The sequence below is a fragment of the Trachypithecus francoisi genome, unplaced genomic scaffold (assembly GCF_009764315.1).
Source record: "Trachypithecus francoisi isolate TF-2019V2 unplaced genomic scaffold, Tfra_2.0 Lachesis_group17, whole genome shotgun sequence".
NCBI lineage: Eukaryota > Metazoa > Chordata > Mammalia > Primates > Cercopithecidae > Trachypithecus > Trachypithecus francoisi.
The window spans coordinates 14,976,281-14,999,069 of record NW_022681462.1 but is presented as its reverse complement, the minus strand read 5'-3'; the positions used below and the strand labels follow the sequence as shown (position 1 = coordinate 14,999,069).

At 42.8% G+C, this 22,789-nt stretch overlaps 1 protein-coding gene across 6 annotated transcripts in view; it reads left to right on the top strand.

Annotated features, from left to right (window-relative positions):
- The window catches only part of SERTAD2 (SERTA domain containing 2), a 123,030-nt gene that overhangs the window by 92,124 nt on the left and 8,117 nt on the right, over nucleotides 1–22,789 (top strand). Inside the window, exon 1 of one of the 6 annotated variants that reach the window (XM_033239234.1) lies at nucleotides 8,429–8,738. The exons of 4 other annotated variants lie outside the window; for them this stretch is intronic. The gene's annotated coding sequence lies outside the window, so the exon portion shown is untranslated. Of the gene's footprint in view, nucleotides 1–8,428; nucleotides 8,739–8,868; nucleotides 8,893–22,789 lie in introns of those variants that run through there. One more of the 6 variants, XM_033239238.1, reaches the window with a different exon arrangement.

Below are 22,789 nucleotides of genomic sequence, written 5' to 3'. Positions count from 1 at the left end.
ATTCTTGTCCATTAAATGGTATGGCTCCCCATTAATTTTGATCTTTTCATCTGATGAACTTTTGGAAAGGTGTTTGTTTTCTCACTTTTCATTTCTGGCTGTAATGAGAAAATAGTAATTCTGGAATCTTTATTCTCATCGCTGTTAATTGTTATTAAAACTAAAAAGCATGATGTCTCACAGTTTTAAAGGGGCAACAAATCAGAATGGATTGAAAATGAGTATCTGATTCATTAAAATTTTTTCTACCTTTTTATAATTTGGGCTTTGATTTCTTAAAGGAAGCAAAACAGATACGATGTTGAAATTATCAATATTAGTCCCACAAAAACGATTTTTCTGTAGCCCAGTACTGGATTGTGCTGCACTCTGTGTAAAGAGGCCAAATGAATATCTCTGCACTCATAGTGAGGGAATCTGGCACTTTTTAAGTGAGATTTTTGACTTGTTGTGACTCTTTCAGATGTATGTTTTCTTTTAAATGAATCATCTTTAAATATATGCATTGTCTGAGCAAGTTCAGGATTGTAAAGTGTACATTTAATTGTAACAGAACAGAACAGCAGTGGGCGTGTGTGCTACAGATGATATTCTTAGGGTATTTGCTGCCATCCACTCTCCTTTCTAAATTTGGTGTTACAGATTCAACTTCTGTTTTTAAAAAGGGAAGTTGCAGATAGATCATTCACACTATTATTTTCTCCTTAAAGCCAGCTTCTCTGCCCATGTAAGGAGTTTCCTATAACCTAAACAAGACTTCTCTAAGAAAACCATTTTGAAACAAATATTATTCAGCAAGGTTAAATATTTTGTTCAGTATTTAAAGTGTATTTTTGAAAAAAGCAATTGACTAGTTTCACACATGTACCTAATGTGGTGTTGGTGTCTGAGCTACTTGCTTTATTTTCTTCCTACTTGACTTTACTCTGCATTTCTGAAATTTTAGATATAAAAATTTAAAAACTAAAAACAAAAACAAAGAGAAAGAAAACAAAAATTATACATTTTATTTTACTTTCATTCTTTAATTTGTTTTGAGTCAGCTCTGTTGCCTAGGCTGGAGTGTGGTGGTGTGATCTCGGCTCACTGCAACCTCTGCCTCCTGGACTCAAGCAATTCTCATGCCTCAGCCTCCCAAGTAGCTGGGAATACAGGCGTGTTCCACCATGCCCAGCTAATTTTTTTGTATTGTTAGTAGAGATGGGGTTTTGCCATGTTTGCCAGGCTAGTCTCGAACTCCTGGCCTCAAGTGACCTGCCCACCTCTGCCTACCAAGGTGCTGGGATTACAGGTATGAACCACCACACCTGGCTATAAATTTTAAATTATATATATATATATATATAAAGCAAAAGACTACTATTATTAGACAGGTTGGATAATTTTGAAAAAGTCTTGTTTATTCTGGCAACAGGTCTTTAAAAGACAATTATTCATTAGTGACTAAAAGGTAAAGCCTACGCAGTCTTGGCAAGTGTTACCTCTCCCCTAGAAGACTAGTAAAAATTCATGTGGCGAAGGGCTGATTCATTTTTAGTTGTATATTGTGTTTACACTTAAACTGTATCCTCTGTTCACGTTTATTTTCTAATGATGCCTCATAGCCTAAACTTGGAGGCACTTCCTGGGCACCTATTCACATTAAAGCCTCGATTTTTTTTTTTAACTTCTCTAAGTAGAATTTTTATAGCTGAGACTTCAAAGAATGGTTTAAATATATTATTTACATTACAAAAACCACCATACTTAAAAGTCTTCTTTACTTGTAAGGTTTAAAGTTACTCAATCCTAGATAGCTTCTACAATAGATACAAGAATATGTAAACCAAAAGATAGAATTTAGTCTAGCCAATCATATAAATTTGCTTGATTTTAAAACATAAAAACATTTAGTATTAGAGTAATACTTTGGAAAAAAAATTTTTTTCTGTCATCATTTTGCCATTTTTTCCTCAGAATTAACAGATAATATTCTTAACTACTGTCATATTTTTGTATTCCATGAACAAAAGGGTGTGAAGGTGACAGTGTTCAATGCTCATTTGAACCATTCAGGTAGCCATTGGAAAGTTTGGATAGATAAGTCTTTTTTTTTTGAGACAGAATTTAACTCTTGTTGCCCAGGCTGGAGTGCAATGGCGCGACCTCGGCTCACTGCAGCCTCTGCCTGCCGGGTTCAAGAGATTCTCCTGTCATAGCCTCCTGAGTAGTAGGGATTACAGGCACCCGCCACTACACCTGGCTAAATTTTTGCTATTTTTAGTAGACATGGCTTTTTTTTTTTTTTTTTAATTTATCTTCAGGTTGATGGCCTAAGCATATATTTTGGTTTTCTTCAACTCCTATCTGGCTTTTTTCTTTAACCTAAAAATCAAATGCTGCTGTGTTTTAAAATGTTATTTAATACTTTTCACTCTTAAAGTAAGTAGGCAGAGAAGAATCTTCATTAAAAAGTACAGAATGGTGGGATTCTGGCAATAATTTGGTGTTTATCTGCGAGGTTGTTCCCCATGTAATGATCCTGTTAAAATTAACTCTTAACAGTACATACTTCATGAGGGAAATTTTAGCAGGAAAGATTAACCTTTTGAGTTTATGAAGCTGGTGTAAGTGCTTCAGCATTCCTCATTGGTCCACTTATTGAGTGATCTTTATTGATTGCCTGCTGTGTCAGGCAGTGCTGTAGAGGCTAGAGACAGGGTGGTAAACAAGAATGACCGTGTTATGAACCTTACTGGACATGAGTGAGGGGCTAGAGGATATGATGAATTTTATTTCTTTTTCTTGTGGTAGTTGTGGGTTGTTAATTCTGTGGGATAAAATGTGGTGCTAACAAGGCTAAGGATAGGCAGGGTTGGAGTTTTTTGTATAAGAAATAGAATTGTTATTCCATGACCCGAGTAGAGAGATGGAGCTAAGCAGCATCCAGTTCCTGGCCCAGCACTACCCTCCTGTTGGTCTCTGCACGTTGACTCTGTATTTCCTGGCTCTGCACCATCTGCTGTTTCTGAGGAGTATATGCTCTTCTCAAGACGCTCAGCACTCCTGGCTTTCACAGAATGCTTTAATAAATGTTAGATCCAGACTTCCTTTGACCCTGGAGTCAGCTTGATAAAGAGTTCCATTGGTGGGTCCTTCTCAGATCCTCTGTTTAGTCCTCTGAGAGGTGGGTAGTAGTACCTCCCCTGCCTATGGCACAGGGAAGGCATTATGAAGAGCAAACAAGTGGATCCATACGAAAGCACCTTGTGGCCGGGCACGGTGGGTCACGCCTGTAATCCCATCACTTTGGGAGGCAGAGACAGGCGGATCACCTGAGGTTGGGAGTTTGAGACCAGCCTGACCAACATGGAGAAATCCTGTCTCCACTAAAAATACAAAATTAACCAGGTGTGGTGGTGCATGCCTGTAATCCCAGCTACTTGGGAGGCTGAGGTAGGAGAATTTCTTGAACCCGGGAGGTGGAGTTGCAGTGAGCCGAGATTGTGCCATGGCACTCTAGCCTAGGCAACAAGAGCGAGAATCCGTCTCAAAAAAAAAAAAAAAAAAAAAAACCGTCTTGTAAATTGCCTTGCTGCTATACAAACTTAGGGGGTAGGGGTATTTTCAGTCTCACAGCTGGGTGACTTGAACCCTAAGGGGTAACAAATCTAGAAGAATATGGATAGAACTGCTCAAGTCCATCTTCTGGACTTAAAAAAATAATTCAAAGAACATACCTTATTGAAGAGAGCACATTATCATTATTTGCATTTCTAGTCCTTTCATTTAGAAATATGTGAACATGAACTTGGTTTTATATTCTTCCAGACAAGCTGAGCAGCTTCCAAAGCATTTTATCTCATTTTAGCCTTAAAACTCCTCCATGAGGATAGTCACAGTGTAATCACTGTTTCATAGACTCTTACTTAGCTCTAGGGAGGGGCTCTTGAAATCTTTGAGTCCAAGTTCCTTTTTTTTTGCCAGGTGTGGAAGCAGGCCCAGTGCAGAGGGTCTGATTCCACCTCCCTGCTCGCTGTGGCTGAGGAGCTAGCCCTGAAATCACCTGACTTAACAACCCTGTGCTCTTTTGACCAGAACTGGTGCTTATCCTAAATCTGTGACCCAGCTGATTAAGAAACTAAAAAGTCATAGATTTATCATGGTTAAGTAATTAATGTGTACAAGATCTTCAAACTCCTAGTCCAGGACTTTTCATCTCACCAAGCTGGTTCCTGGGGGCAAGAAAGGTCTGTGCAATTTCTAACATTCATTGAAATTTTCTGTGGAAGCGAGAAGTGCTCAGTGCCTTGAGAAGAGTGAGAACTCCTCAAGAATTGTGGATGGCTTATAGATAGGAAGAAATACAGAGTCGATGTGTAGAGGCGATGTGTGTTGTGTAGGGAGCTGGGGATGGGAGATGTTTCTGAGAAGAGACCACCAGTCTTAGTGGAGTAGTGTCCCTACAGGAAGGAACCCTGGAGTTGTCAGAGTCACCAAGAAAGTTCTTTGCATTTTGATAGACTGAACAAGGCTTTTGAAGATTCAGTGGAAGGAATAGGAAGGGAGTTAATAGGAAGGAAGCTAATGTCTAACAGAAGCCATCTTCTCCAGTAATAGTGAGAAGGGACTGATCCCAAAAGCTAGAGAAAAAGGAAATGGTTTTAAAAGCATTTTCTTTAAATATTGCCATGAAGATTGTGTTTCAGGTTTACATTTACATATTGTCAGATTTTTAAAAGAGAAAAAAAAGTATATCTTTAACAGACAAGTGAAACCTCCCTGAGAAGGTAAAAAGCAGTCCTTGCAAAGCAGTTCAACGTAACAACATGGAAAGCTTTGCAAAGGGGCCTTCACTGGAGCTGTAGTTCTGCTTTTATGAATTGTGACTTCAGGGAGGAGCAGAAAAAAACCATGACAAAAGCAGGTGGAAGAAGAGATGGAGAAAATTTGCAGAAGTAGAGGAGTTCACTTGCTGCTTTGATAGAATTGTTTTAAATTGTTAGTGGCTGAAAAGGACTGAATCCGCCTGTGCCATCTTTGTGAGAGTATTTACTTTTCCAAATCATTGTATCCTCTATTGACTCCTTAATAATCATTTAGGTTATGTGACTTCCAGAACTTTATTTTGAAGATTTATTCCAATTTTCAGTTACCTGAATGATGAGTCCACAGTTAGGATCTCTGTATTTTCCATGAAAAGCTTATTTAGCCTAGCTGACTTTATACAATTTATTTAATAACTGAAACATTTATCTTTTTTGCCATAAAACCAAGACCAATATTTGTAAGGTATATAGATGGATGATCACTACTGGTACTTCAGGTGAAACCTGAAAGATAAAAATTTAATAAAAGCAAAGGAAAAATGAAATTAAGTTCAAAACCTGTTTTAAAGTCTTTGTTTCTCAGTTTATATATCTAGCTTGCCCCTTGTGTTTTTGGTGTGTGCTAATTAAGTGCTGAAAGTGGCCTTCAGTTAGTGCACTAGTGTACTAGTCTATAAGATGTGAGGGCACAGAAACTTTCAAAAGAGAAGCAGTGAAGTGTAAACTAGTACCCAGAACTACAAAATGCCGAGAAGTACTTCTCTGAAATTAAACTCACGAGCATTTGTAAAATGTACCATCACAGTTCTATACTTATAAAAAGAATGTTTCTTTTCTCCCTAAACAGATATGTTCCTGGTAGTTAAATGTGGATGACTAGCCTAATTTCTTATAACTGTTCTAAAGTTATGTTATATGAAAGTGAGAGGGAGAACTTCTAAATTCTGGATGAGGCCCTCAGAGTAGGATTATTTTAAATGAGATTTTGTTTTGATTATAAGGTCTCACCTACATTGGAATGCAGTGGTGTGGTCATTGCTCACTGCAGCCTTGAACTCCTGGGCTCAAACAATCCTCCCACCTCCGCCTCCTTAGTAGCTAGGACTACAGGCATACATCACCATGCAGGGCTACTTTTTTCATTTTTTGTGGCGATGGGGGTGTCGCTCTGTTGGTCTCAAACTCCTGACCTCAAGTGATCCTTCTGTCTAGGCCTCCCAAATTGCTGGGATTACAGGTGTGAGCCACTGCACCTGGCCCTTAAATGGGCTTTCAAATCTCTCAAAGAGTGAGAACAAAATTTACATATTCACTAAGCACTTCTTATTCACTGAAGGGAACTGACTTCAAAAGTGCAGGAAGTGCCTTTCCTTATCCCCCCAGACTTGAATTTCTAGGGCTGGGTAGAGACTGCTGTTCTGGCCTGTGTGTCACTCCGCCTTGGGGTAGGGGATTGCATAAGGGGAGGGAGAGGGTTAACCAGCAGGTGTTAACCACATTGGCAGTTGTTGAAGCTGCCAGCTCACTTTAACTTCTTGGTCAAAGATGCCAGATTCTAAAAGTGGGGGAAGTGGGAGCTGTTTGTAATGTGTGCATTGATAAGATGTTACAGCCTTCAGAGGTATGAACGGATGGAAACCATTTCACTCCAAAAAACGCAGGTTGCTGGTCTCCTAAGAGCGCAAACCTTTGAGCAGGTACAAAATACAGACCTTATAGACTTTAGCAGAATCATGTCTATCCTGGTGACACAAAATTGTCACTTTGACTTAAATCTTGTTATTTTATACAGAAACACTGCACTTGGTGTAACCTATTTGCTAGAAAATATCCAAATGTCACAAAAGTTCTGCAAGTGTAACTTCCTGCTTACTTTAATTCATGAATAGCAGTTTAAATTCACTTTAAATTCAACAGAGCTAATGCCTCTGGCCTCCTCTACAAAGATATCACAGGAAGAGATTATTGCAGCTTCTATTTCAATGGCTTTTCCTTAAAGTGAGCACTGAAAGTATAAGTGAGTGGGTGGTTAGGAAACTGTTAGTAGTTAATGTCGTCTCTAAACTGCAGAACTCTGGAAATGAAAAATATCTTGGCTTCACAGCAAAATGTTTGAATGTTATGCCACTTAGGCGCAAACTGAGCAAGACCTGCAGAGGGCCGGTGAGCACAGCTTCCATATTATCTCATTTTGAACGCCATTATAATGAGACTTTGCAAAGATATCCACAAATAGTTAGCTTTTGGCTTAGGTTATACTGTATAAGACTTTAATTATACTAAGGGTCCGGTAAAAACCTTTTCCATAAAAACCTCCTTAAAGATAAAACAAGAAGCGTTGTCTCCTCTATCAACATTTTAGCACGTTTAATTTCGATGAGATCATCAATTTGATTGATAACAAATCATTACAGAACAGTTTAAAAAGTCTAAATTTCTCTTGATGTTAACGACTTACAATCACCTTTATGTTAGGTCTTAAAGCTTTATTATCCTTAAATACAACTAGCATAGTGAACCATTAAACTCCAAAGTGATCTGAAATGATATTGATTGGGGTGGCAGCCAAAATTTTAAGGTGCCTGCCTGCATTGCTTTTTACATCTTTACACTGAATGCACGTGTAATTTTTAAAATAATCATTAATTTTCCAGTCGAACCATCTCTCTGGCCTCTTTCCCTAGTGCTCTTAAATTCTCACCATTTGGGCATACACACGTTCTCTTCCAACTAGTATAAATTTCGCTGGTAAATTTAAGTAGTTCCAAGCATAAGCTTACTCCACGCGAGGGAAAGGCTACCAACGTGAAACTTGTGGGCAGAGGACTGCGCCTCCGACCTGGCTGCGTCTCCTAGCGTGGCTTCCCTCCTGCCGGGTCTGCACCGCGGCCCGGCCGACCCCGAAGGATGCAACTCTTTCGGTCCGGCTCCCCAAGTGCCGTGGACTTGGTGACCCACTTCGCGCGTCGGGCTGAGGCCACGAGGGCAAGGGACTTTTTCTGTCCCCGACCCACGGCTGGAGCCCCCATCCTGCCGTTCGGACCCGTGCGGGCCTCGGAGGAGTGTCCCGCAGCGGACCCCCGCCCAGGAACCCCGCAGGCAGCGAGACGAGCGCCCGGGCCAGTTCTCTGCCCCTCGCCCCCCGCGGGGACCCTGCCCGCCCCGCTGACCGGCCCCACGTTGCCAAATAGCTCAAATGCTTGTCATATTTGCGGTCGCGCGACTCCGCGGGCTGTGCACGCGCTGCACTCGCCGCCGCCTTTGTCACCAGCCGCTTCGTCATTCGCCTGAGCGCTTCTAGAGTGTGGGGGGCGTTACTAGTGGCAGTGGTGGTCCTCAGGCCGGAGTGTCTCCTTCTCTCTCTCCTCCTCTTTCAGCCCGTCCTTACGAGAAAATAGGGGCGCGCCGGCCCGGGAGGGAGCTGGGGGCGGCGCTGCCACCCGGCGACCTCTGCGCTCCGTCGCCCCTTCCTACTCCTCCGGCGGCCGCGGCCGGGCTCGGCCTTTATCGCGCCTCCCGGGACCGCGGGGGAGAGGCGGGCCGGGGCGGGGCCGGCGGGGGCGGGGCCGGGCGGCGAGGGGCGGGGCCTGCGGCGCCGGGGCCCGGAGCTCGCGGGAGGCTCGCGGGCAGCACGTCACTCCTGCACGGCGAGTGCTGGAGCACAAGCTGCTGCTCGCTCGGTCAGGGCGCCCCCTCCGCCCGCCTCCCGCTTCCTCCTCTGCTGCCCGCCGCCGCCGCCTCCACCATTGTATAATGCTCGGGGAGCGCAGGCAGAGGACGGCAGAGTCTTAGCTTCGGCCTCGCCTGCTGCCCGCTCCCCGGCGCCACCCTCGGGCCCCTGGAGCGGGGCACTCCGCATGGAGCTGGAGTAGCTGAGGAGTGGGCGGAAACCCCTCCTGATGCGTTAGTTCCCAGGTGGAGCTGCATGTGGTAAGTTCTCCCGGCGCCGGGCTGGAGGGGATCCGCGGGCGCTGGCGCTCCGGGTGGATGGGGGGCGGTGTTGGGACTCGGCCAGGGCCAGGAGAGCCCTGAGGGCGGAGGAGGGGCCGGGCGCCGCCGCGGGAGGGAGCCGGGGACGGAACAGGTACGGGAGGAGCGCTCCCTCCCGCGGCCCCGGCCCCGCGCTCTCGGACCCCCGGCGCCTGCGGGCTGAGCCGCTGGGGGCAGGGCCGGGGTCAGGAGGGGGTCGGGAGCTGGGAGAGCCGAGCGGCGGGTGGGGGCGCCTGGAGCTGTCGCCTCTACAGCTGGGATGTGTGTGCGCGTTGTGGCGGTTGTGTTGTTGTGAACGTGCGAGACTTTTTAAGGCTCGGATTGCTGGCGCGAAGGCTGCTTCACTTTTGAGTTCCGTGGCCGGGTTTGCATCCAACTTGCTGTAGTGCGTTTTTGTGAATTTCCCGGTGTTTTTGTTTATGTCAAAACGTCCCTTTCCACCCTCTTTTCGCCCATGCCCAAATGAATTGATTTGGGATCTATATGTATATTAAACTGAACGTCTCGTTGGTTTTTAAGTTAGAAATCTACAAGTCATCTTGGTGGTAACCGCCTATGACTGAAAGGGAGGGGGCTGAGGGGAGCCAGCTGTCCCAAGCTTTAGACTTTGTACCAGTAAGACAGGGGGTGTCGTCACAGGGCCACTGCATGGAGAGAAAATCGTGTTTTGTTTTGTTTTGTTTTGTTTCTTGGCTGTAAGTTATCTTACCTTTAGCAGAAGTGGTAGTAATGGATTGAGAATGGGAGTCGAGTTTTAGGTTTAGTTTCTAAGTTTCACGAAAAGATCAGGTATAGTTTGCATTGGAATAACTTTTTGCTTGCAAGCTGAGTCGTTTCAGGAGGTAGAAAGTAAATTTTCACAGACACTGAATGGGGAGGACAGTCAGCAGAGTGAGACAGCCAGCCTCAGACCACAGCAGTTTTTATTTGAATCGAATCGGGCAGCCCCAGTTGGTCTTAGGGGAGAGAGTACATGTTTTCAAGCTTTGTTCATGAAATACGCCTTTTGATTTCCCAATATATGTTAAGAAATATCCATAATGTGTGTAAAGAACTTAGAAGTTGTAGTCACCAGTAGGATTCCTGAGGCCCTAAGTGTTCACAGTAGCTTTTTGTAATTAGAGACTAGTCCCTGACAAGAGTGATGTGGGCTTTTGGCTTCGCTCCGCCCCTGAAGGACCGTCCACCTGAGAGCGTCTGGGCTGCTTGGCCGATGGGGGTTGGGGGTAGTTGCTCAGCTCAGCAGAAGGCATGTCTCACCCTGGCAGCTCCCATCCCTCCCCCTTTTTATAGCAGTCTATTCTGATATGAGTGTGCTAGGGTGTGCTGTGAAGATGAAAATATCCATCCTAAGATCCCAACTTCTGGAGTGAACAAGAATAGTTTGTTTGTGGATCTCTGCTTTTCTGTTTATTTTTTCAGGGTTCTTTTTTTTTCTTTTTATTTAAAAGAGACAAATACTTAAAAGTTTTCCTTTAGCTTGATCGACTTCCTTAGAGGTGTATTATATGTTAATATAAAAATTTTATGTCATTCTTTAAGTTTGGAATCCTTTAACAATTTTTTTTTAACTTCTTTCACCCCCTAATTAAAATGTACATAACCATGTTGTTCTCAGATGAGAAATTTTATTTTGGATTTGACATCCCCCAACCCCCTTTTTCCTTAACACCCGGCTCTTTTCCTTACTTCATTAAGACAGGTAGGGGAGAGGAGTCACATTTTGTAATGCCAACCAAGTGTATGTATGATAGGAGGTGTCCTAGGGAGCGGTTTTATTGTCAGGCGAATGTCACAACATCTTAGGTAACAGCTGCTCAAGCTTGTTTCCCTTGAAGAATTAAGAGAAGGATATTAATTCAGATTTAGAAAATCTTTACACTTCTATTTGCTGAATTGTCCCTCTTTAAAGTTTTTGTATTTAATTGAGAAGCTAAAATATGAATTTTGCCCAATTGCTACACACTGAATTATTACTGATAATGAGCATAGTAAAATAGCACATATTTTGATATTTTAAAACTCATTCAAATTTGTGTGGCGACTGATAGCCTATGGCATCTGCTATTTTAAACAGGGTTCCAATGGCAGAATAAATTACAACACTACTTTAGAAAGGCACACACATGCATCACACACAAAAAACATTACAAAACGTATGAAGGCAGTTTGAAGATGTTCGAATGCAAATACATAAAAATTTCTATCAATAAAAGTAGCATGCTGCAAGTTATCAGTGTCCACTTATACTACAAGTTTACCCTCAGACAAAATATTTTACATTTTAGTAACTAAGAAAGGTGAAAGCTGGAACAGAAACTTGGAGAGGTTTCTTTTGCTGTGGTTTCTTGTTAAAGAGCACAGAAAAAAAAAATGAAGCTTTATTTTATATTTCACATATATCAACAGAATCAAGACCACTTTGTCAATATTACCTATGGAAAAAGCTATGTATAGATAGGAGTATTTGGGACCATGAACTTCAATTCACTCATAGAATTTTTAAAGCTTTTTGGCAACAGAAATTTTGTATTCAGTGTCATGGCATGTCCTATAGGAGATAGCTCTAGTTGCAGTAGTTTCTTGGTACCTGAGAGAGAGAGAGCAAGCACAGGCGCTGTCTCTGATTACTGAGTCCAAAGATCAGGTGTGTACTGAAGGCACCAGAAGGCAAGCTCTAGTTGACGTGAAAATGGCCTTACAATAAGGGTGACACCAACTCTCGTAGGTCTTTCTGTTAAATACTGACTAGCAAAACATGAAAATCTAAAAGTGCCATGGCCACTTTATATGCACAACTCATATATTTTGTACCTATTGTTAATAATTATTCATTAAGCAGTTGATAGAAATCCATAAGCCAGGACTCCTGTTTAAGAAATGTGTGCCCATTTCATTTAATTTTAGTATGTTTGAAGGAAGTGGCTACTAATCTAGAAAAAATGATTGTCTCAAATGGCCGGTGCAGTTGGTATTAAAGGCAAACTTCTGCCCTGTGTGCAGATGCTGGGAAACCCTTATGAACAGAACTGTCCCCTGGAGCGTCCGTCACTCATTGTGTGGAGCAGTGTCTTTCTCCATTAGCCCTGTGTGGCAGTTCATTCTTTGTATGAATCTGTGAATGGCATATGTCAGCCCAATAAGACGACATTCCTATTCTGAGTAATAAATAGACTCCTTGTTTTTTTTTTTTTTTTTTTCTCGGAGATCACGAGACAAACAAAACAGGATTGGCTGTCTAAAAATTTTTTTTGAAATACAAATGAAAATTTCAAAGTAAAATCATCACAATATATTTTATAATATATGATTTCTAATAGGACAGAACAGATACTGCCAGTTTCAGCAAGCACCACATATAGACAGCACAAACTCTTGAAAATTCTGCCCTCTTTGTGGTCTGAGGGATCCCAAAGCTGGAAAGACCCATTTGTCTTTTCCCAGAATCCTCTGTCCCTCATCTGAACTTAATGCTAGGATTCTCTGAAGTAAATCTCACAATTTGATTGATCTATTTTGGAAACCCAGGATCACCTAAGCTGTATTCTGCATCCATTGCAGTTTTCAGCTCAGAATGGAGTTGGCATCTGTGCTCCTGGCCGGCCTCTTCTTATGCTTGCACACTGTCTGGCCAGAGCTGGCCCCTGCCTCCCCACAGGGACAGCAGATCAAGGGGTGCATGTGCCCGGCCCACCTCCACCCTGAGTGGAGAGTGGACTGAGCTATGCGGAGGCGTCGGGTGGGGGCTGGAGGGGAAGAGCAGAGGATAGATCTGGAGCCGACTGTGCAACTGCTACAGCAGGTCTGACTAGTTTGAGGTGCCCAAAGGCAGCTTTGTTTTTCTAGTAACTCCAGGTAGCAGCAAACTTCAGTTCTTAAAACTCATTCATGTCTGTCTTACTGTCTTTTTTGTCACTTTACAAAAACCTGTGTCTTTGCAGAATTACTAATTAATTCTAAGCTTTTTTCCTTTAAAAACCTTCCTAGGCAGTTAACTGAAAAGAAGCTAAGCATTTTCTAAGGACTTCCCCATAGAATAGTAAAGGGGAAGGGATTCTGGCTCTTAAAGACATGATCTATGTCTGTATATTCTGTATATCCATATGCACACACCTGATGTTTAACAGTGGGCTGAGTGAACCTGTTGAAGAAAAGTAAAATGTACACTTGAATAGACCATGGTCAAAACCACTGAATGATCAAAAGTCCCTTGCTCCAGATCAGCCTTTAGCGCTTTGCTTGCCTCTGCTCCAGCTGGCTGCTTATCATTCCATGCCATGCACTGCAGCTCCTGGGGTTTGGAGCAGGCCTGCTAGTGTACCCCACCCTTGTGTTTAGAAGTGCTGCCCAAGTTAAACTCAGAGAATCTGAAAGTCCCAAGGTCATCTCTACACCAGAACAGGTTTGCATAAAATCCTAGTCACGCTAATGAGATATCGAGCTGGCAACTGCTTTAAACTGATCTTCCTGTGTGGTTATCCCATTTTGTAATAGGTGATACAGATTTGCTTTTCAGATTTCTTTTCTACTTTGAGGGGACATCTCCCTGTCCATCTGTACCTCTTCTGTGTCTTCCATGCTATCAGAGAAAACCAATCTGCCTGAGGAATTTGGGTGCTATGATCCAGAGTGGAATAATTTTTGCTCTGTCTCTCTGTTTCTCAGGAACTTGGTGGTCTTTTCTGAACTTTTTAAGGCAAACTAATTTTGTTTTAGTAGTTTTACCATGTCCAGAAATATAAAATGAAGTATGTTTCACTGGCAGTGGTTCTTAGCTGTCTGACAAGTAGTTGGTTTACAAATTAAAAATTTGATTCTTCAGGTGGTTCCTGCCTTCTTCAAAAACTCCAGAAGACAGGTAGGATGAATAGAGTGTGAGGGGTGGCAGGCTGGGGAGGTTGAGGAAGGCTTTCCATGAAGACCATTGAAGGTAATTGAAGAATTATGAAGCATTTTCCTTAGAAAATAAATAGTTATTACATTTAGTGTGGTACTCTGATTATTTTTATTGTACTTAAGTGACTTAGCTTAAAGTTCAGTGAGCCATTCATTATCAATGCACAGAAGTCCTTGGGAAGATATACGTTTTATCTCAAAATAGTCCCAAAGTAGTTATTTTTTAATGGCTGCCATATTTACAAAGTATCATTTACTCCCCTCAAGTTTAGTTTGTATCCTCATTGCCTTTTTCTTTGTAAAATTATTTTCTGTGTGTGAATTACTGAAGTATACGATACAAAGTTTAAATTGTCTTTGTAAAATCTTATTAGCCTACCTAATTCTTAGAGGCAACTAAATTAAACATTTGAAACATGTAGATTACTCACATGGGACAGGTATTTACATAGAATAGTTATTTCCTGCCATTTGCATGTCTCAAGTATATTTCTATTATTCTGCACCTCAAATTTTTGTACTCATGTCATGTTGTAGAAATGTGATATTGTTCTCTAAGGAATCCAGGTTTAGGCCATACAATGCAATGTTCAGTTTTACACAGTAAGTAAAAGAAACAACATTTCTCTGGTTTTCCTCTTTGGACTGCATGGATAAGTTATAAGATGAAATATGTTCTGTATTTGTAAGCAATATTTTAAGTGATTCTTTCGTAGTAATGAAGCATCCAAATTTGAAGGCATGAGTAGTTTTTATTTTTTAACTTTTAAGAAACGCTTCTATTGAAGCATTTCTTGAAGTAGCATACTTTATTTTTATTCCTTAGTTTTATTCAGTGGCAAATAGTTGTCTAACTAATAAAACCTAGAAGGCCACCTTCGGTTTTAACTAAGATGTAATTTTATCTTTCACAGAATTGTTCTAAAACCTTCTATTTCCCTGTTTTAGTAAGACTTACATGTATCTTGAGTCTTGAGGGTTTTTTTTGTTTGTTTGTTTTTGTTTTTTACACAAAAACTGTCACATACTTTTGGCAAAGCCTTTCCTTCCTACTCTAAGCCCCCCACCCCCTTGACATTGTTTATTAAGGGTCTCTAGCCTGAGGGAGAAAAACAATGTATCTTTAGGGAAAAGATGCTACAGGAGGATTGAAACAGAATCCCATCCAAGCAATTATAAATACAGGAGAAAAAACATTTTCATTATGCTGGAGAATGGGGGTTGGGCAATGCCGGCTAGCCTTTACTAGTAAAGCACTTAATCTTACGGGAAACATTGTCAAATCTGAGAATTCCTTACCCTAATGTTAATGAGGCCTTAGATTCAAAATGCTAAAAACATCGTATTCTGACACCAAATTATTATGAAGTAGCATCACAATTCAAATGATTATAATATATATGTTTATACTTTCCAATTTTCAAATGGGGAGACTCATTATAACATTTCATCTATTATGAGCGTTGTTATTGAACGTACAACATCATATAACCTGAACTTGTAATTTAAATAGAAAGAATTTCAGCAAGTAGTTACACATAATAATCTTGCTTCATTAGCTCCCTAAGGTTAACTGTGTTACATTTTATAATTAAATGGCCCCTCCCCAATGTCCTTTCTGAAGGGTTTTCCCAAATAACTGCCTGAAGTGCTATCTGTTCAGTATGGAGATAATTTATAGTTATTAAGACGTAGCAAGTAGGCTTAGTAAAGGCATCTATACTGGTAAAAGTCTTAGCCGAATTTATTGAGACTCATTGTTTTATTGGGAGCCCATGTTGGAAGCCCCACTGGAAATTCTGAACTGCTGGTTTCTCCACATTCACATCTCATGACTTGGGTGTGTGTTTGTTGTTGTGTGTTTGTTCTCATTTCAGAAATCCTCCAGGGATTCTAACCATGGTTTTTGAAACATCAATGTTAACTTTTACATACAGGGAAACAACTTTTCCTATACACAGTACTTCCAGAGTTTGAACCATATCATAATTTAATTTATTTTGGCCTTGGAAAAGCTCCCAGCTTGCTTAGCATTGTTCTGTGGATACCTGAATTTGAAAACCATCTTGAAAATGTCTATACTTTGAGAGCTGTAGGTAGAAATTGCAGTGAAGAATCAGACTTCTGCGCTCCTTGCTGCTCGGCTGCGCCCCCTCGTGGCTGGATGTCATGTGCTGTCTTGCAGAGTTTAAAGAGTTCCAACTTGAATTGGGCGTGCTTGTTTACATGGAGCAGTAATAGCTTTCTTCTGTGTGAAAAAAAAAACCTATCAAATTAATATAATAGTTTTTCATTGGGGGTGTGAGTAATTTATTGTGCTTATTTTTATATGTTTTAATTTTAAAAATATGTATTGGCGTGTTGTGGTTTGTAACTTTTTATTATGGAAAATTCCAAACACACTCAAAAGTAAAAGCGAGAGTACAATGCCCTGCCTTGTACTTATCAGCCAGCCTCAGCAGGTATCAACATTTTGTCAAATCTCGTTTCGTCTACACGGCCAGGCTTTGGGTTTTTTGTTTGTTTGTTTTGGAGTATTTTAAAGCAAATTCCAGGCATCAGAGCATATTATGTTTTTGTTAACTTCAGGTTAAAAACTGTATAATTCTACTCAATCTTTTACTTGAATTAAGTGTGCCATTCCCAAGTAATCCTTTTTCTTTATAAATTAAAAAAAAAAAATTCCTTAAAACTGAGAAAACAAATAAAGCTTTTTTCTTTCTAATTTTTTTTTTAGATCGAGTGTACCATACTTTTAGCCAGAATCCTTAGGTAAAATAAAACAATTGACAGCATTCTCATTGTCCTTGGAAGAAGGTGATTGGTGTCCATAGCTTCATAAGAGTTGGGATTAAAACTTAAAATTCCCAGCTGGCAGAGGAACCACTGTGACAGGATATTAGAAACATTTTATACCACTTGACAGTTATATTCTAGAAAGCCTATTTTCTTTCCAGATGTGTACTAACAAGGCCATAATTTAGTCTAAAGAAATATTTATTTGAAACATTCCCTCCCAGAATTTGACTACATTTTGCTTACTAAATGCAGTTGTCAACATTTTTAAAAATTATTTTACTAGGAGAAAAGATTATATTTGACAAATCTCCAGTATTGGAAATTGCCGTCAATTTAATAGAAGCATGTAAAAATCTGAGAGGAGAAACTAGAATTTTAAAAATTTGAACTTCAGAAAACAACCCCAAACAGTAAAAGTTGTTTCTTAAATTTACTTAGGGCTTGACTTCCTGGTCTAATTTCAGTGTATCGTCAGGCTTCCCCGCCCCCTGCCCTCTTCTCCACTGCCAAGAAAGCCAGGATTGCTCCTGCAGGTCTTCGTCAAATGCAGGGTCTGATCTTGCACAAACAGCCTAAGTTGCGTTGCCCTGCGGGCCCCCGCGCGGCCGGTGCGCAGCGGGAGAGCCCGGAGGAGGCGCCGGCAGCAAACAGTGGTATCGGGTTACAGGTTCAGAATATCGCTGGAGCACTGGTGACTGGCTTGATCTAGTGACTGGCTTTATAATTACATTGCCGATTTGTTAGGGGAGCCTTTGTCTTCCTTACCAATTAGCATGGATGTTACTGCAGGGGCCTCAAATTCTGGATGAGCTTTGGTTTTTTTTGTGTGTTTTTTTAAAGCATCCCAATCCATAGAACTTCATGGGTTCTGTTACTAATACTCCCTCTTGTCTTTGGGCATCCTTACCCTGTCTGTAAATAAGCCAGAGATGTTTGCCCCTGTTTCTGCCCACTCCCCTGGGCCAGACGCAGTTGTTTTGGGGTCCGAGGTCTACTTTTGCTCTTTGGATACCCCAGCACCTCCCCGCACCGTGCTGGAGGGAACAGCCCACATCCCATGCCTGCTGCAGTGTCAGGACACACGAGGCCCGGCTGAGGACGCGCCTGTTTCTCTTAGCTTCCTTTCTGATTCTGCCAGCATCATCCACCACTGCAACCTTTTCAGGGCAGCCTCTTTGTTTTCGCTGGTGTGTTTTCTTGTTCCTTGAGGGAGGAGGGTGTTAAAAGCCTGGACATGATCAGATTTCTTAGTCCAGTGTGTTGTTTAAGGTGTAATATTTTAAGTGTAGAAAGTTGTCTAAGCAAATAGCTTCCCCCAATTAGGATCGGGCTTCTCCTTCCTGCTCAGAAGTTGCTGTGTCACACTAGGACAGCAGCCTGGAGGCAGAGCACTGGGGTCCTCCGCGTCCCGCCCTCAGGCTGGTGGGAGGTTCCCTTTTGTCATGAACAGAGGCTCTCCCACTTGGATGCCTCAAAAGCAGGGTCCTAAACGCATTGGAAGGCCAGCCTGTGGAGTGAGGAGAAGAGAAACAGCATATTCTGTGTTTCAGAAGTTGTCTCAAAACAATCCTGGCCCTACTTCAAGCCTCTTTTCGGCTCAGAAGTCTGCCACATGCCCAGCTAATTTTACCAGGGGCACCCCTTTCTTCTACCACCACCGCCAAGAGACACCAGGAGAATGAATGTGTTTCCACTTAGGGCTGTGGGCTTTGGGTGGCACAAGATGTCAGGGGAAGGGAAGGACCGCTGCCAGCCTTCTCATAAGACAATTGCCACACATCTTCTCTCAGCTTTTTTCTGACAAAGAAGTGGGTGCATGAGGGCAGATCACTACTTTGAGCGTTGGCATTGGGGTAAAGGCCTCATCTTTCTTGTTTTAGCGTTAGCATTGGCACCTCTGGACTCGTCAGCAACCAGTGGTCACACCAGCAGCCATATGGGACAATGTGTCTGATGAGGTTAGGGATACGACTCCTCAAAGCTCCCCTTTGAATTAGGAGCCTTTTTCCTGAGAGCTGTTAGCTAGCGTTTTGAAAACGTTCCTGTTGAAGTATAGCGTGCCTGTGGAGCCGTGCAGGATCCCGCGTGTGCAAGCCGGTGACTCATCACGAGGCAGGCCCCAGCTGCGCTCTCCACCTAGGTGAGCGGCAGAGCATGGCCAGCTCACCCCACTAGCCGCTGGTGCACCACGGCAGACACGGGAGTTCAGTGTTGCCTTGTTACCTGACTTTTAAAACAACATACCACTTAATTGTGAAGCCTGCTGCACTCTTGAGAAGAGAGCATACAGAATGTCTAGTTGTTGCTGTTTCCCAAAAGGAAATTGGAAAAAGTTCTTGAAAAGGTGTACAAGGTACAAACCAGTTGGGCTTCTAAGGCGATGCTTTCCTGAGTTCCCCATCTATCCCCCCACCGGGTCAGGGTGGTGCCTCAGGGTGGTGCCGAGCTGCACAAGCCCCAAGGGTGCAGGACGAGGTGTCTCCACTCAATCTTTGATTCCTTTTTGGTCACAAGATCAGTCACACCTTCCCCAATTATTTCCTCTCTTAAGAATTTAGAACTAAGCTGTCAACTTTGACCCCCTTTTAAAGTCCTTTTGTGGCATGAATTCGCTTTCTCCAGACACTGAGTAGAAAAGTCTATCAAGAGTTTTCCTTCTGCCCGGGCTAATGACAGTCATTTGGGATGAATCAAGTTAAAATATAATGCAGAGTTTTACATCTATGAAGACTTTTGCATCTTTTTTTGATTGGCACAGAGAAACCCAGCAAGCCAGTCTTCATGGGCTGAGGAGGGCTCCCTGTGCAGGCCTCCTACAGCCCCCGCACTGCCCGCAGGGTCTGTCGAGGGAGCTACCAGGATGCTGTGATGTCTGCAGAGGCTGGGGTGAGCCTGCAGGTTAAAGCAGTAGTTTTTGTTGTTGGTGGTAGGATGACAGAAGCTGTAGTTTGGAAAAGTCGATTTAATAGTCTCACTTAAAAAAACATAACATTTATTTTGACAGTTCAAATAACATTAAAGGACAGTAATTTTTTTAAAAAGAGATTTTAAAGAGGTGTAGCTTTTAAATAGTTGGAAAACATTGAGCTAAAGATAACTTTTTCTGATTCATCTTTTAAAAAATTGTTTGCATTTTTTTTTTTTGCAAAATGTAGTAGTGGGAGTTGTTACTTACTCTTTTAAACATAAGTACTATTTCAGTTCCTTTTTGGGCTTTGGATAAGATCCCACCGCCATCACTTTAAGACCCCAGCAAGGAGAATCTGGGCCCCACTGGGCCAGTAGGATCTGACACATCAGTTTGAGAACCTGAGTTTCGTCATTAAAATTGAGTTTAAGACATCTTAACTCTGCATGCAGTGTTTTGTTTTCTAATGTCAGTTGTCAGTTACTATCACAAAAATGCTGTTCATTCCTTTTTGCCCTGCTAAATTAGACACAAATAAGGAAGGCCTTGGGAATCAAGATTAACTGAATAAAGATATCCTCTGGCCTAAACTTGAAATGGCCTGATGAGGAAAAGAAGAAACGGTAGTTCTCAAAGTGAGGTTCCCAGACCAGCATCACCTGAAAGCTTGTTGGAAATGCTGATTCGAGGGCCCCTCCCCAGACATGCTGAAGGAGAAATATGGGAGGTGGGGCCCAACCGCTGGTGCTTATCAGGCCTCCAGGTGAGCCTAAGGCTTTCCCGTGGTTGAGAAGTGAAGGATGGGAGAGTGGCTCACAGAAGAGCTTCTCAGCTGGAGCTTTCCTGCCTGCTCTGTATCGCAGCTGCTGGTGCATTGCGCGACCCTGATCCCACCCTGTAAAACCGTTCAACTTGGAGGTCTGTGCAACCCTCCCATTCCTCAGATCCTCCCTCCCAGACACAGTTCTCACTCAAGGACACACACACACAACTGTCTCTGTTTTTACAGTGCTGCCCTGGCTGCCTCTTGGTGTCTTTCCTCATTATTTCCACTTAACGTTCGTCTATTCAGTGACTATCTACGGAGCATCTTGTGTTGGAGACTGCCGTATGCTGAGGGTACAGAAGTGAACAAAACACACACACCGTCTGTGCCCTGGGGGGCTCACTATCTTGAGACAGGAAACAGATACGAAGAGACAGTCCCACCTTAAATATAAATTTCAAATAGGCTACGAATCTATTTCCAATGGTCTCCCGGCTGCCCCCAGCCCACAGTAATCTCTCAGATTCCTTACGGTGGGAGTCACTCAGATTCTGGAATTGCAAAACCCCAAAAAGTCAAGTCATTCAGGCACCTGGTCCTCTGGTCCTTTGACTTCTGAGGACACGTCTAGTGAGTGACATTTGTTACTTTTGAGCATCTGCCCAGATTGTAGCTTTTGAGGGCGGGGTCCTTCCTAATGAAAAGTTGCACAGTTGAAAACTAGTTTTGGTGTACAGAGTTGTGTTTAGTATGAAATTTCCTGGAAAACTCCAGAAGTTTTCATTTATGTCGCTACCTGTGAGTTTTGTTCTTTATATTTGAAACTTGGTTTGCTGCAGTTAATAGTTGCTAAAATTAATGTTTAGAAAACCAGAATGCTAGGAATTTGTTTCTGAAAAGTTTATTGGGGAGGGAGGTCATTTGATCTCAAACCTCATGTTAAGAGCCAATGACTATTCAGTAGAAAAGTGGCTGTGGTTAGTTTTAGGCCCCTTGGGGTGGGCAGAAGAAGGAGGAGCACCCACATGATTCCTCCACGTGGGAGTCTCCAGCCCCACCCTGGAGCTCAGGGTCACTTTGGGTCTTTGTCTGGAAAAATTAGGTAGAAGGCATGGGTTTTTTTTTTTTTTTTTTTTTTGAGACGGAGTCTGGCTCTGTTGCCCAGGCTGGAGTGCGGTGGCCGGATCTCAGCTCACTGCAAGCTCCGCCTCCCGGGTTTTACGCCATTCTCCTGCCTCCGCCTCCCAAGTAGCTGGGACTACAGGCGCCCGCCTCATCGCCCGGCTAGTTTTTTGTATTCTTTAGTAGAGACGGGGTTTCACCGTGTTAGCCAGGGTGGTCTCGATCTCCTGACCTTGTGATCCGCCCGTCTCGGCCTCCCAAAGTGCTGGGATTACAGGCTTGAGCCACCGCGCCCGGCCGAAGGCATGGGTTTTTTAGGCTTTGGTCTTCACCAGCCAAGGGAGGAGATGAAGTGGAATTTGTCAAAGCCCTGGGGTGACCTAGGAAACCAGTGGGTCACAGGCCCCCCTTTCGTGAACTCCAGGCCCACCCTCCACAGGAACCACAGCACCCCCTCCCTAGAGTTACCTAGACGTCCTTAGCGAGCTCCTGCTACTGCTTCATCTTCAAGTTGCAGCCCAGTGAGGCCTTTTTGAAAGGTCCCTTGCCTCTCCAAAGGGAGGTTAAAGAACTATTGTTATTTTCTTAGAGTGCCTGAGGAAAGAGAGGCTTGCTTCTGAGGAGCTAGGAGCTGGGCTGACCCTGACCTTGGCCAGCCTGAGCCAGGCCCTGAGAGGCCCGGAGGGGCTGATGCGCCTGGCTTCTTGCCCTCTGGTTCTTGAGGGCATGTCGTGTCTTTTCTCCTTTAAATTGGGCCCTGCGTAAGGAGGTGGTTGTTACACAAAACCCTGAGAGTGAGAGTTCCCACTGCCCTCCCTGTCTAGGAGTTGGAGGCCTCTTCCGAATATGCTCATTGTAATGTTACTGCAGTGTGTCAGGCAAACTTAAGGAAAATGACTTCACTTTTTATTATGTTGCATTGTATTCCTTTCTGTAACAGCTTAGATAGAATTAAGATTAAAAATTAAGATGATAGGCATTTTACAGTCTTACTGGGTGTGTGGAGTCAGTTTTGCCTTATAATACAAAATAGAGAAATGGTGGCAAACCTGCCTTGAGGTACACTCCCTCAGGGGTCCTTATTCACACCTCTGAAGCGCATCCAAGATTTGGTGTGTGTGTCTGTTCCTGCTCACAGATTTTGCTTACCGAGCCCTCTGCCCTCCCCTTCCAGGCAGCATTACAGATGTCTTATCAGGCTTTCTGTAAATCATTAGGATTAGCACACAGCTCTGGCCAGCTGGATCATTCTAATTGGAAATTAGGTGCTTCTCACATTGAAATCCTTCTGAAAATATCTCCAAAGATCTCTTTCAGCTATGGGAATTCTACTAAATGCCTATGGTCATGCCTATTGCATGACCTGTATACTTTTTAAATATGTGAATTCTGTAGATTCAGTGATTATTTCTAGAAAAATGCATTATTTAAAAAGTTCTGTTGTTTGTTCTAGTAACAAGTCTTAAAAAGACAATTCTGCATTGATGACTATAAGAAGAG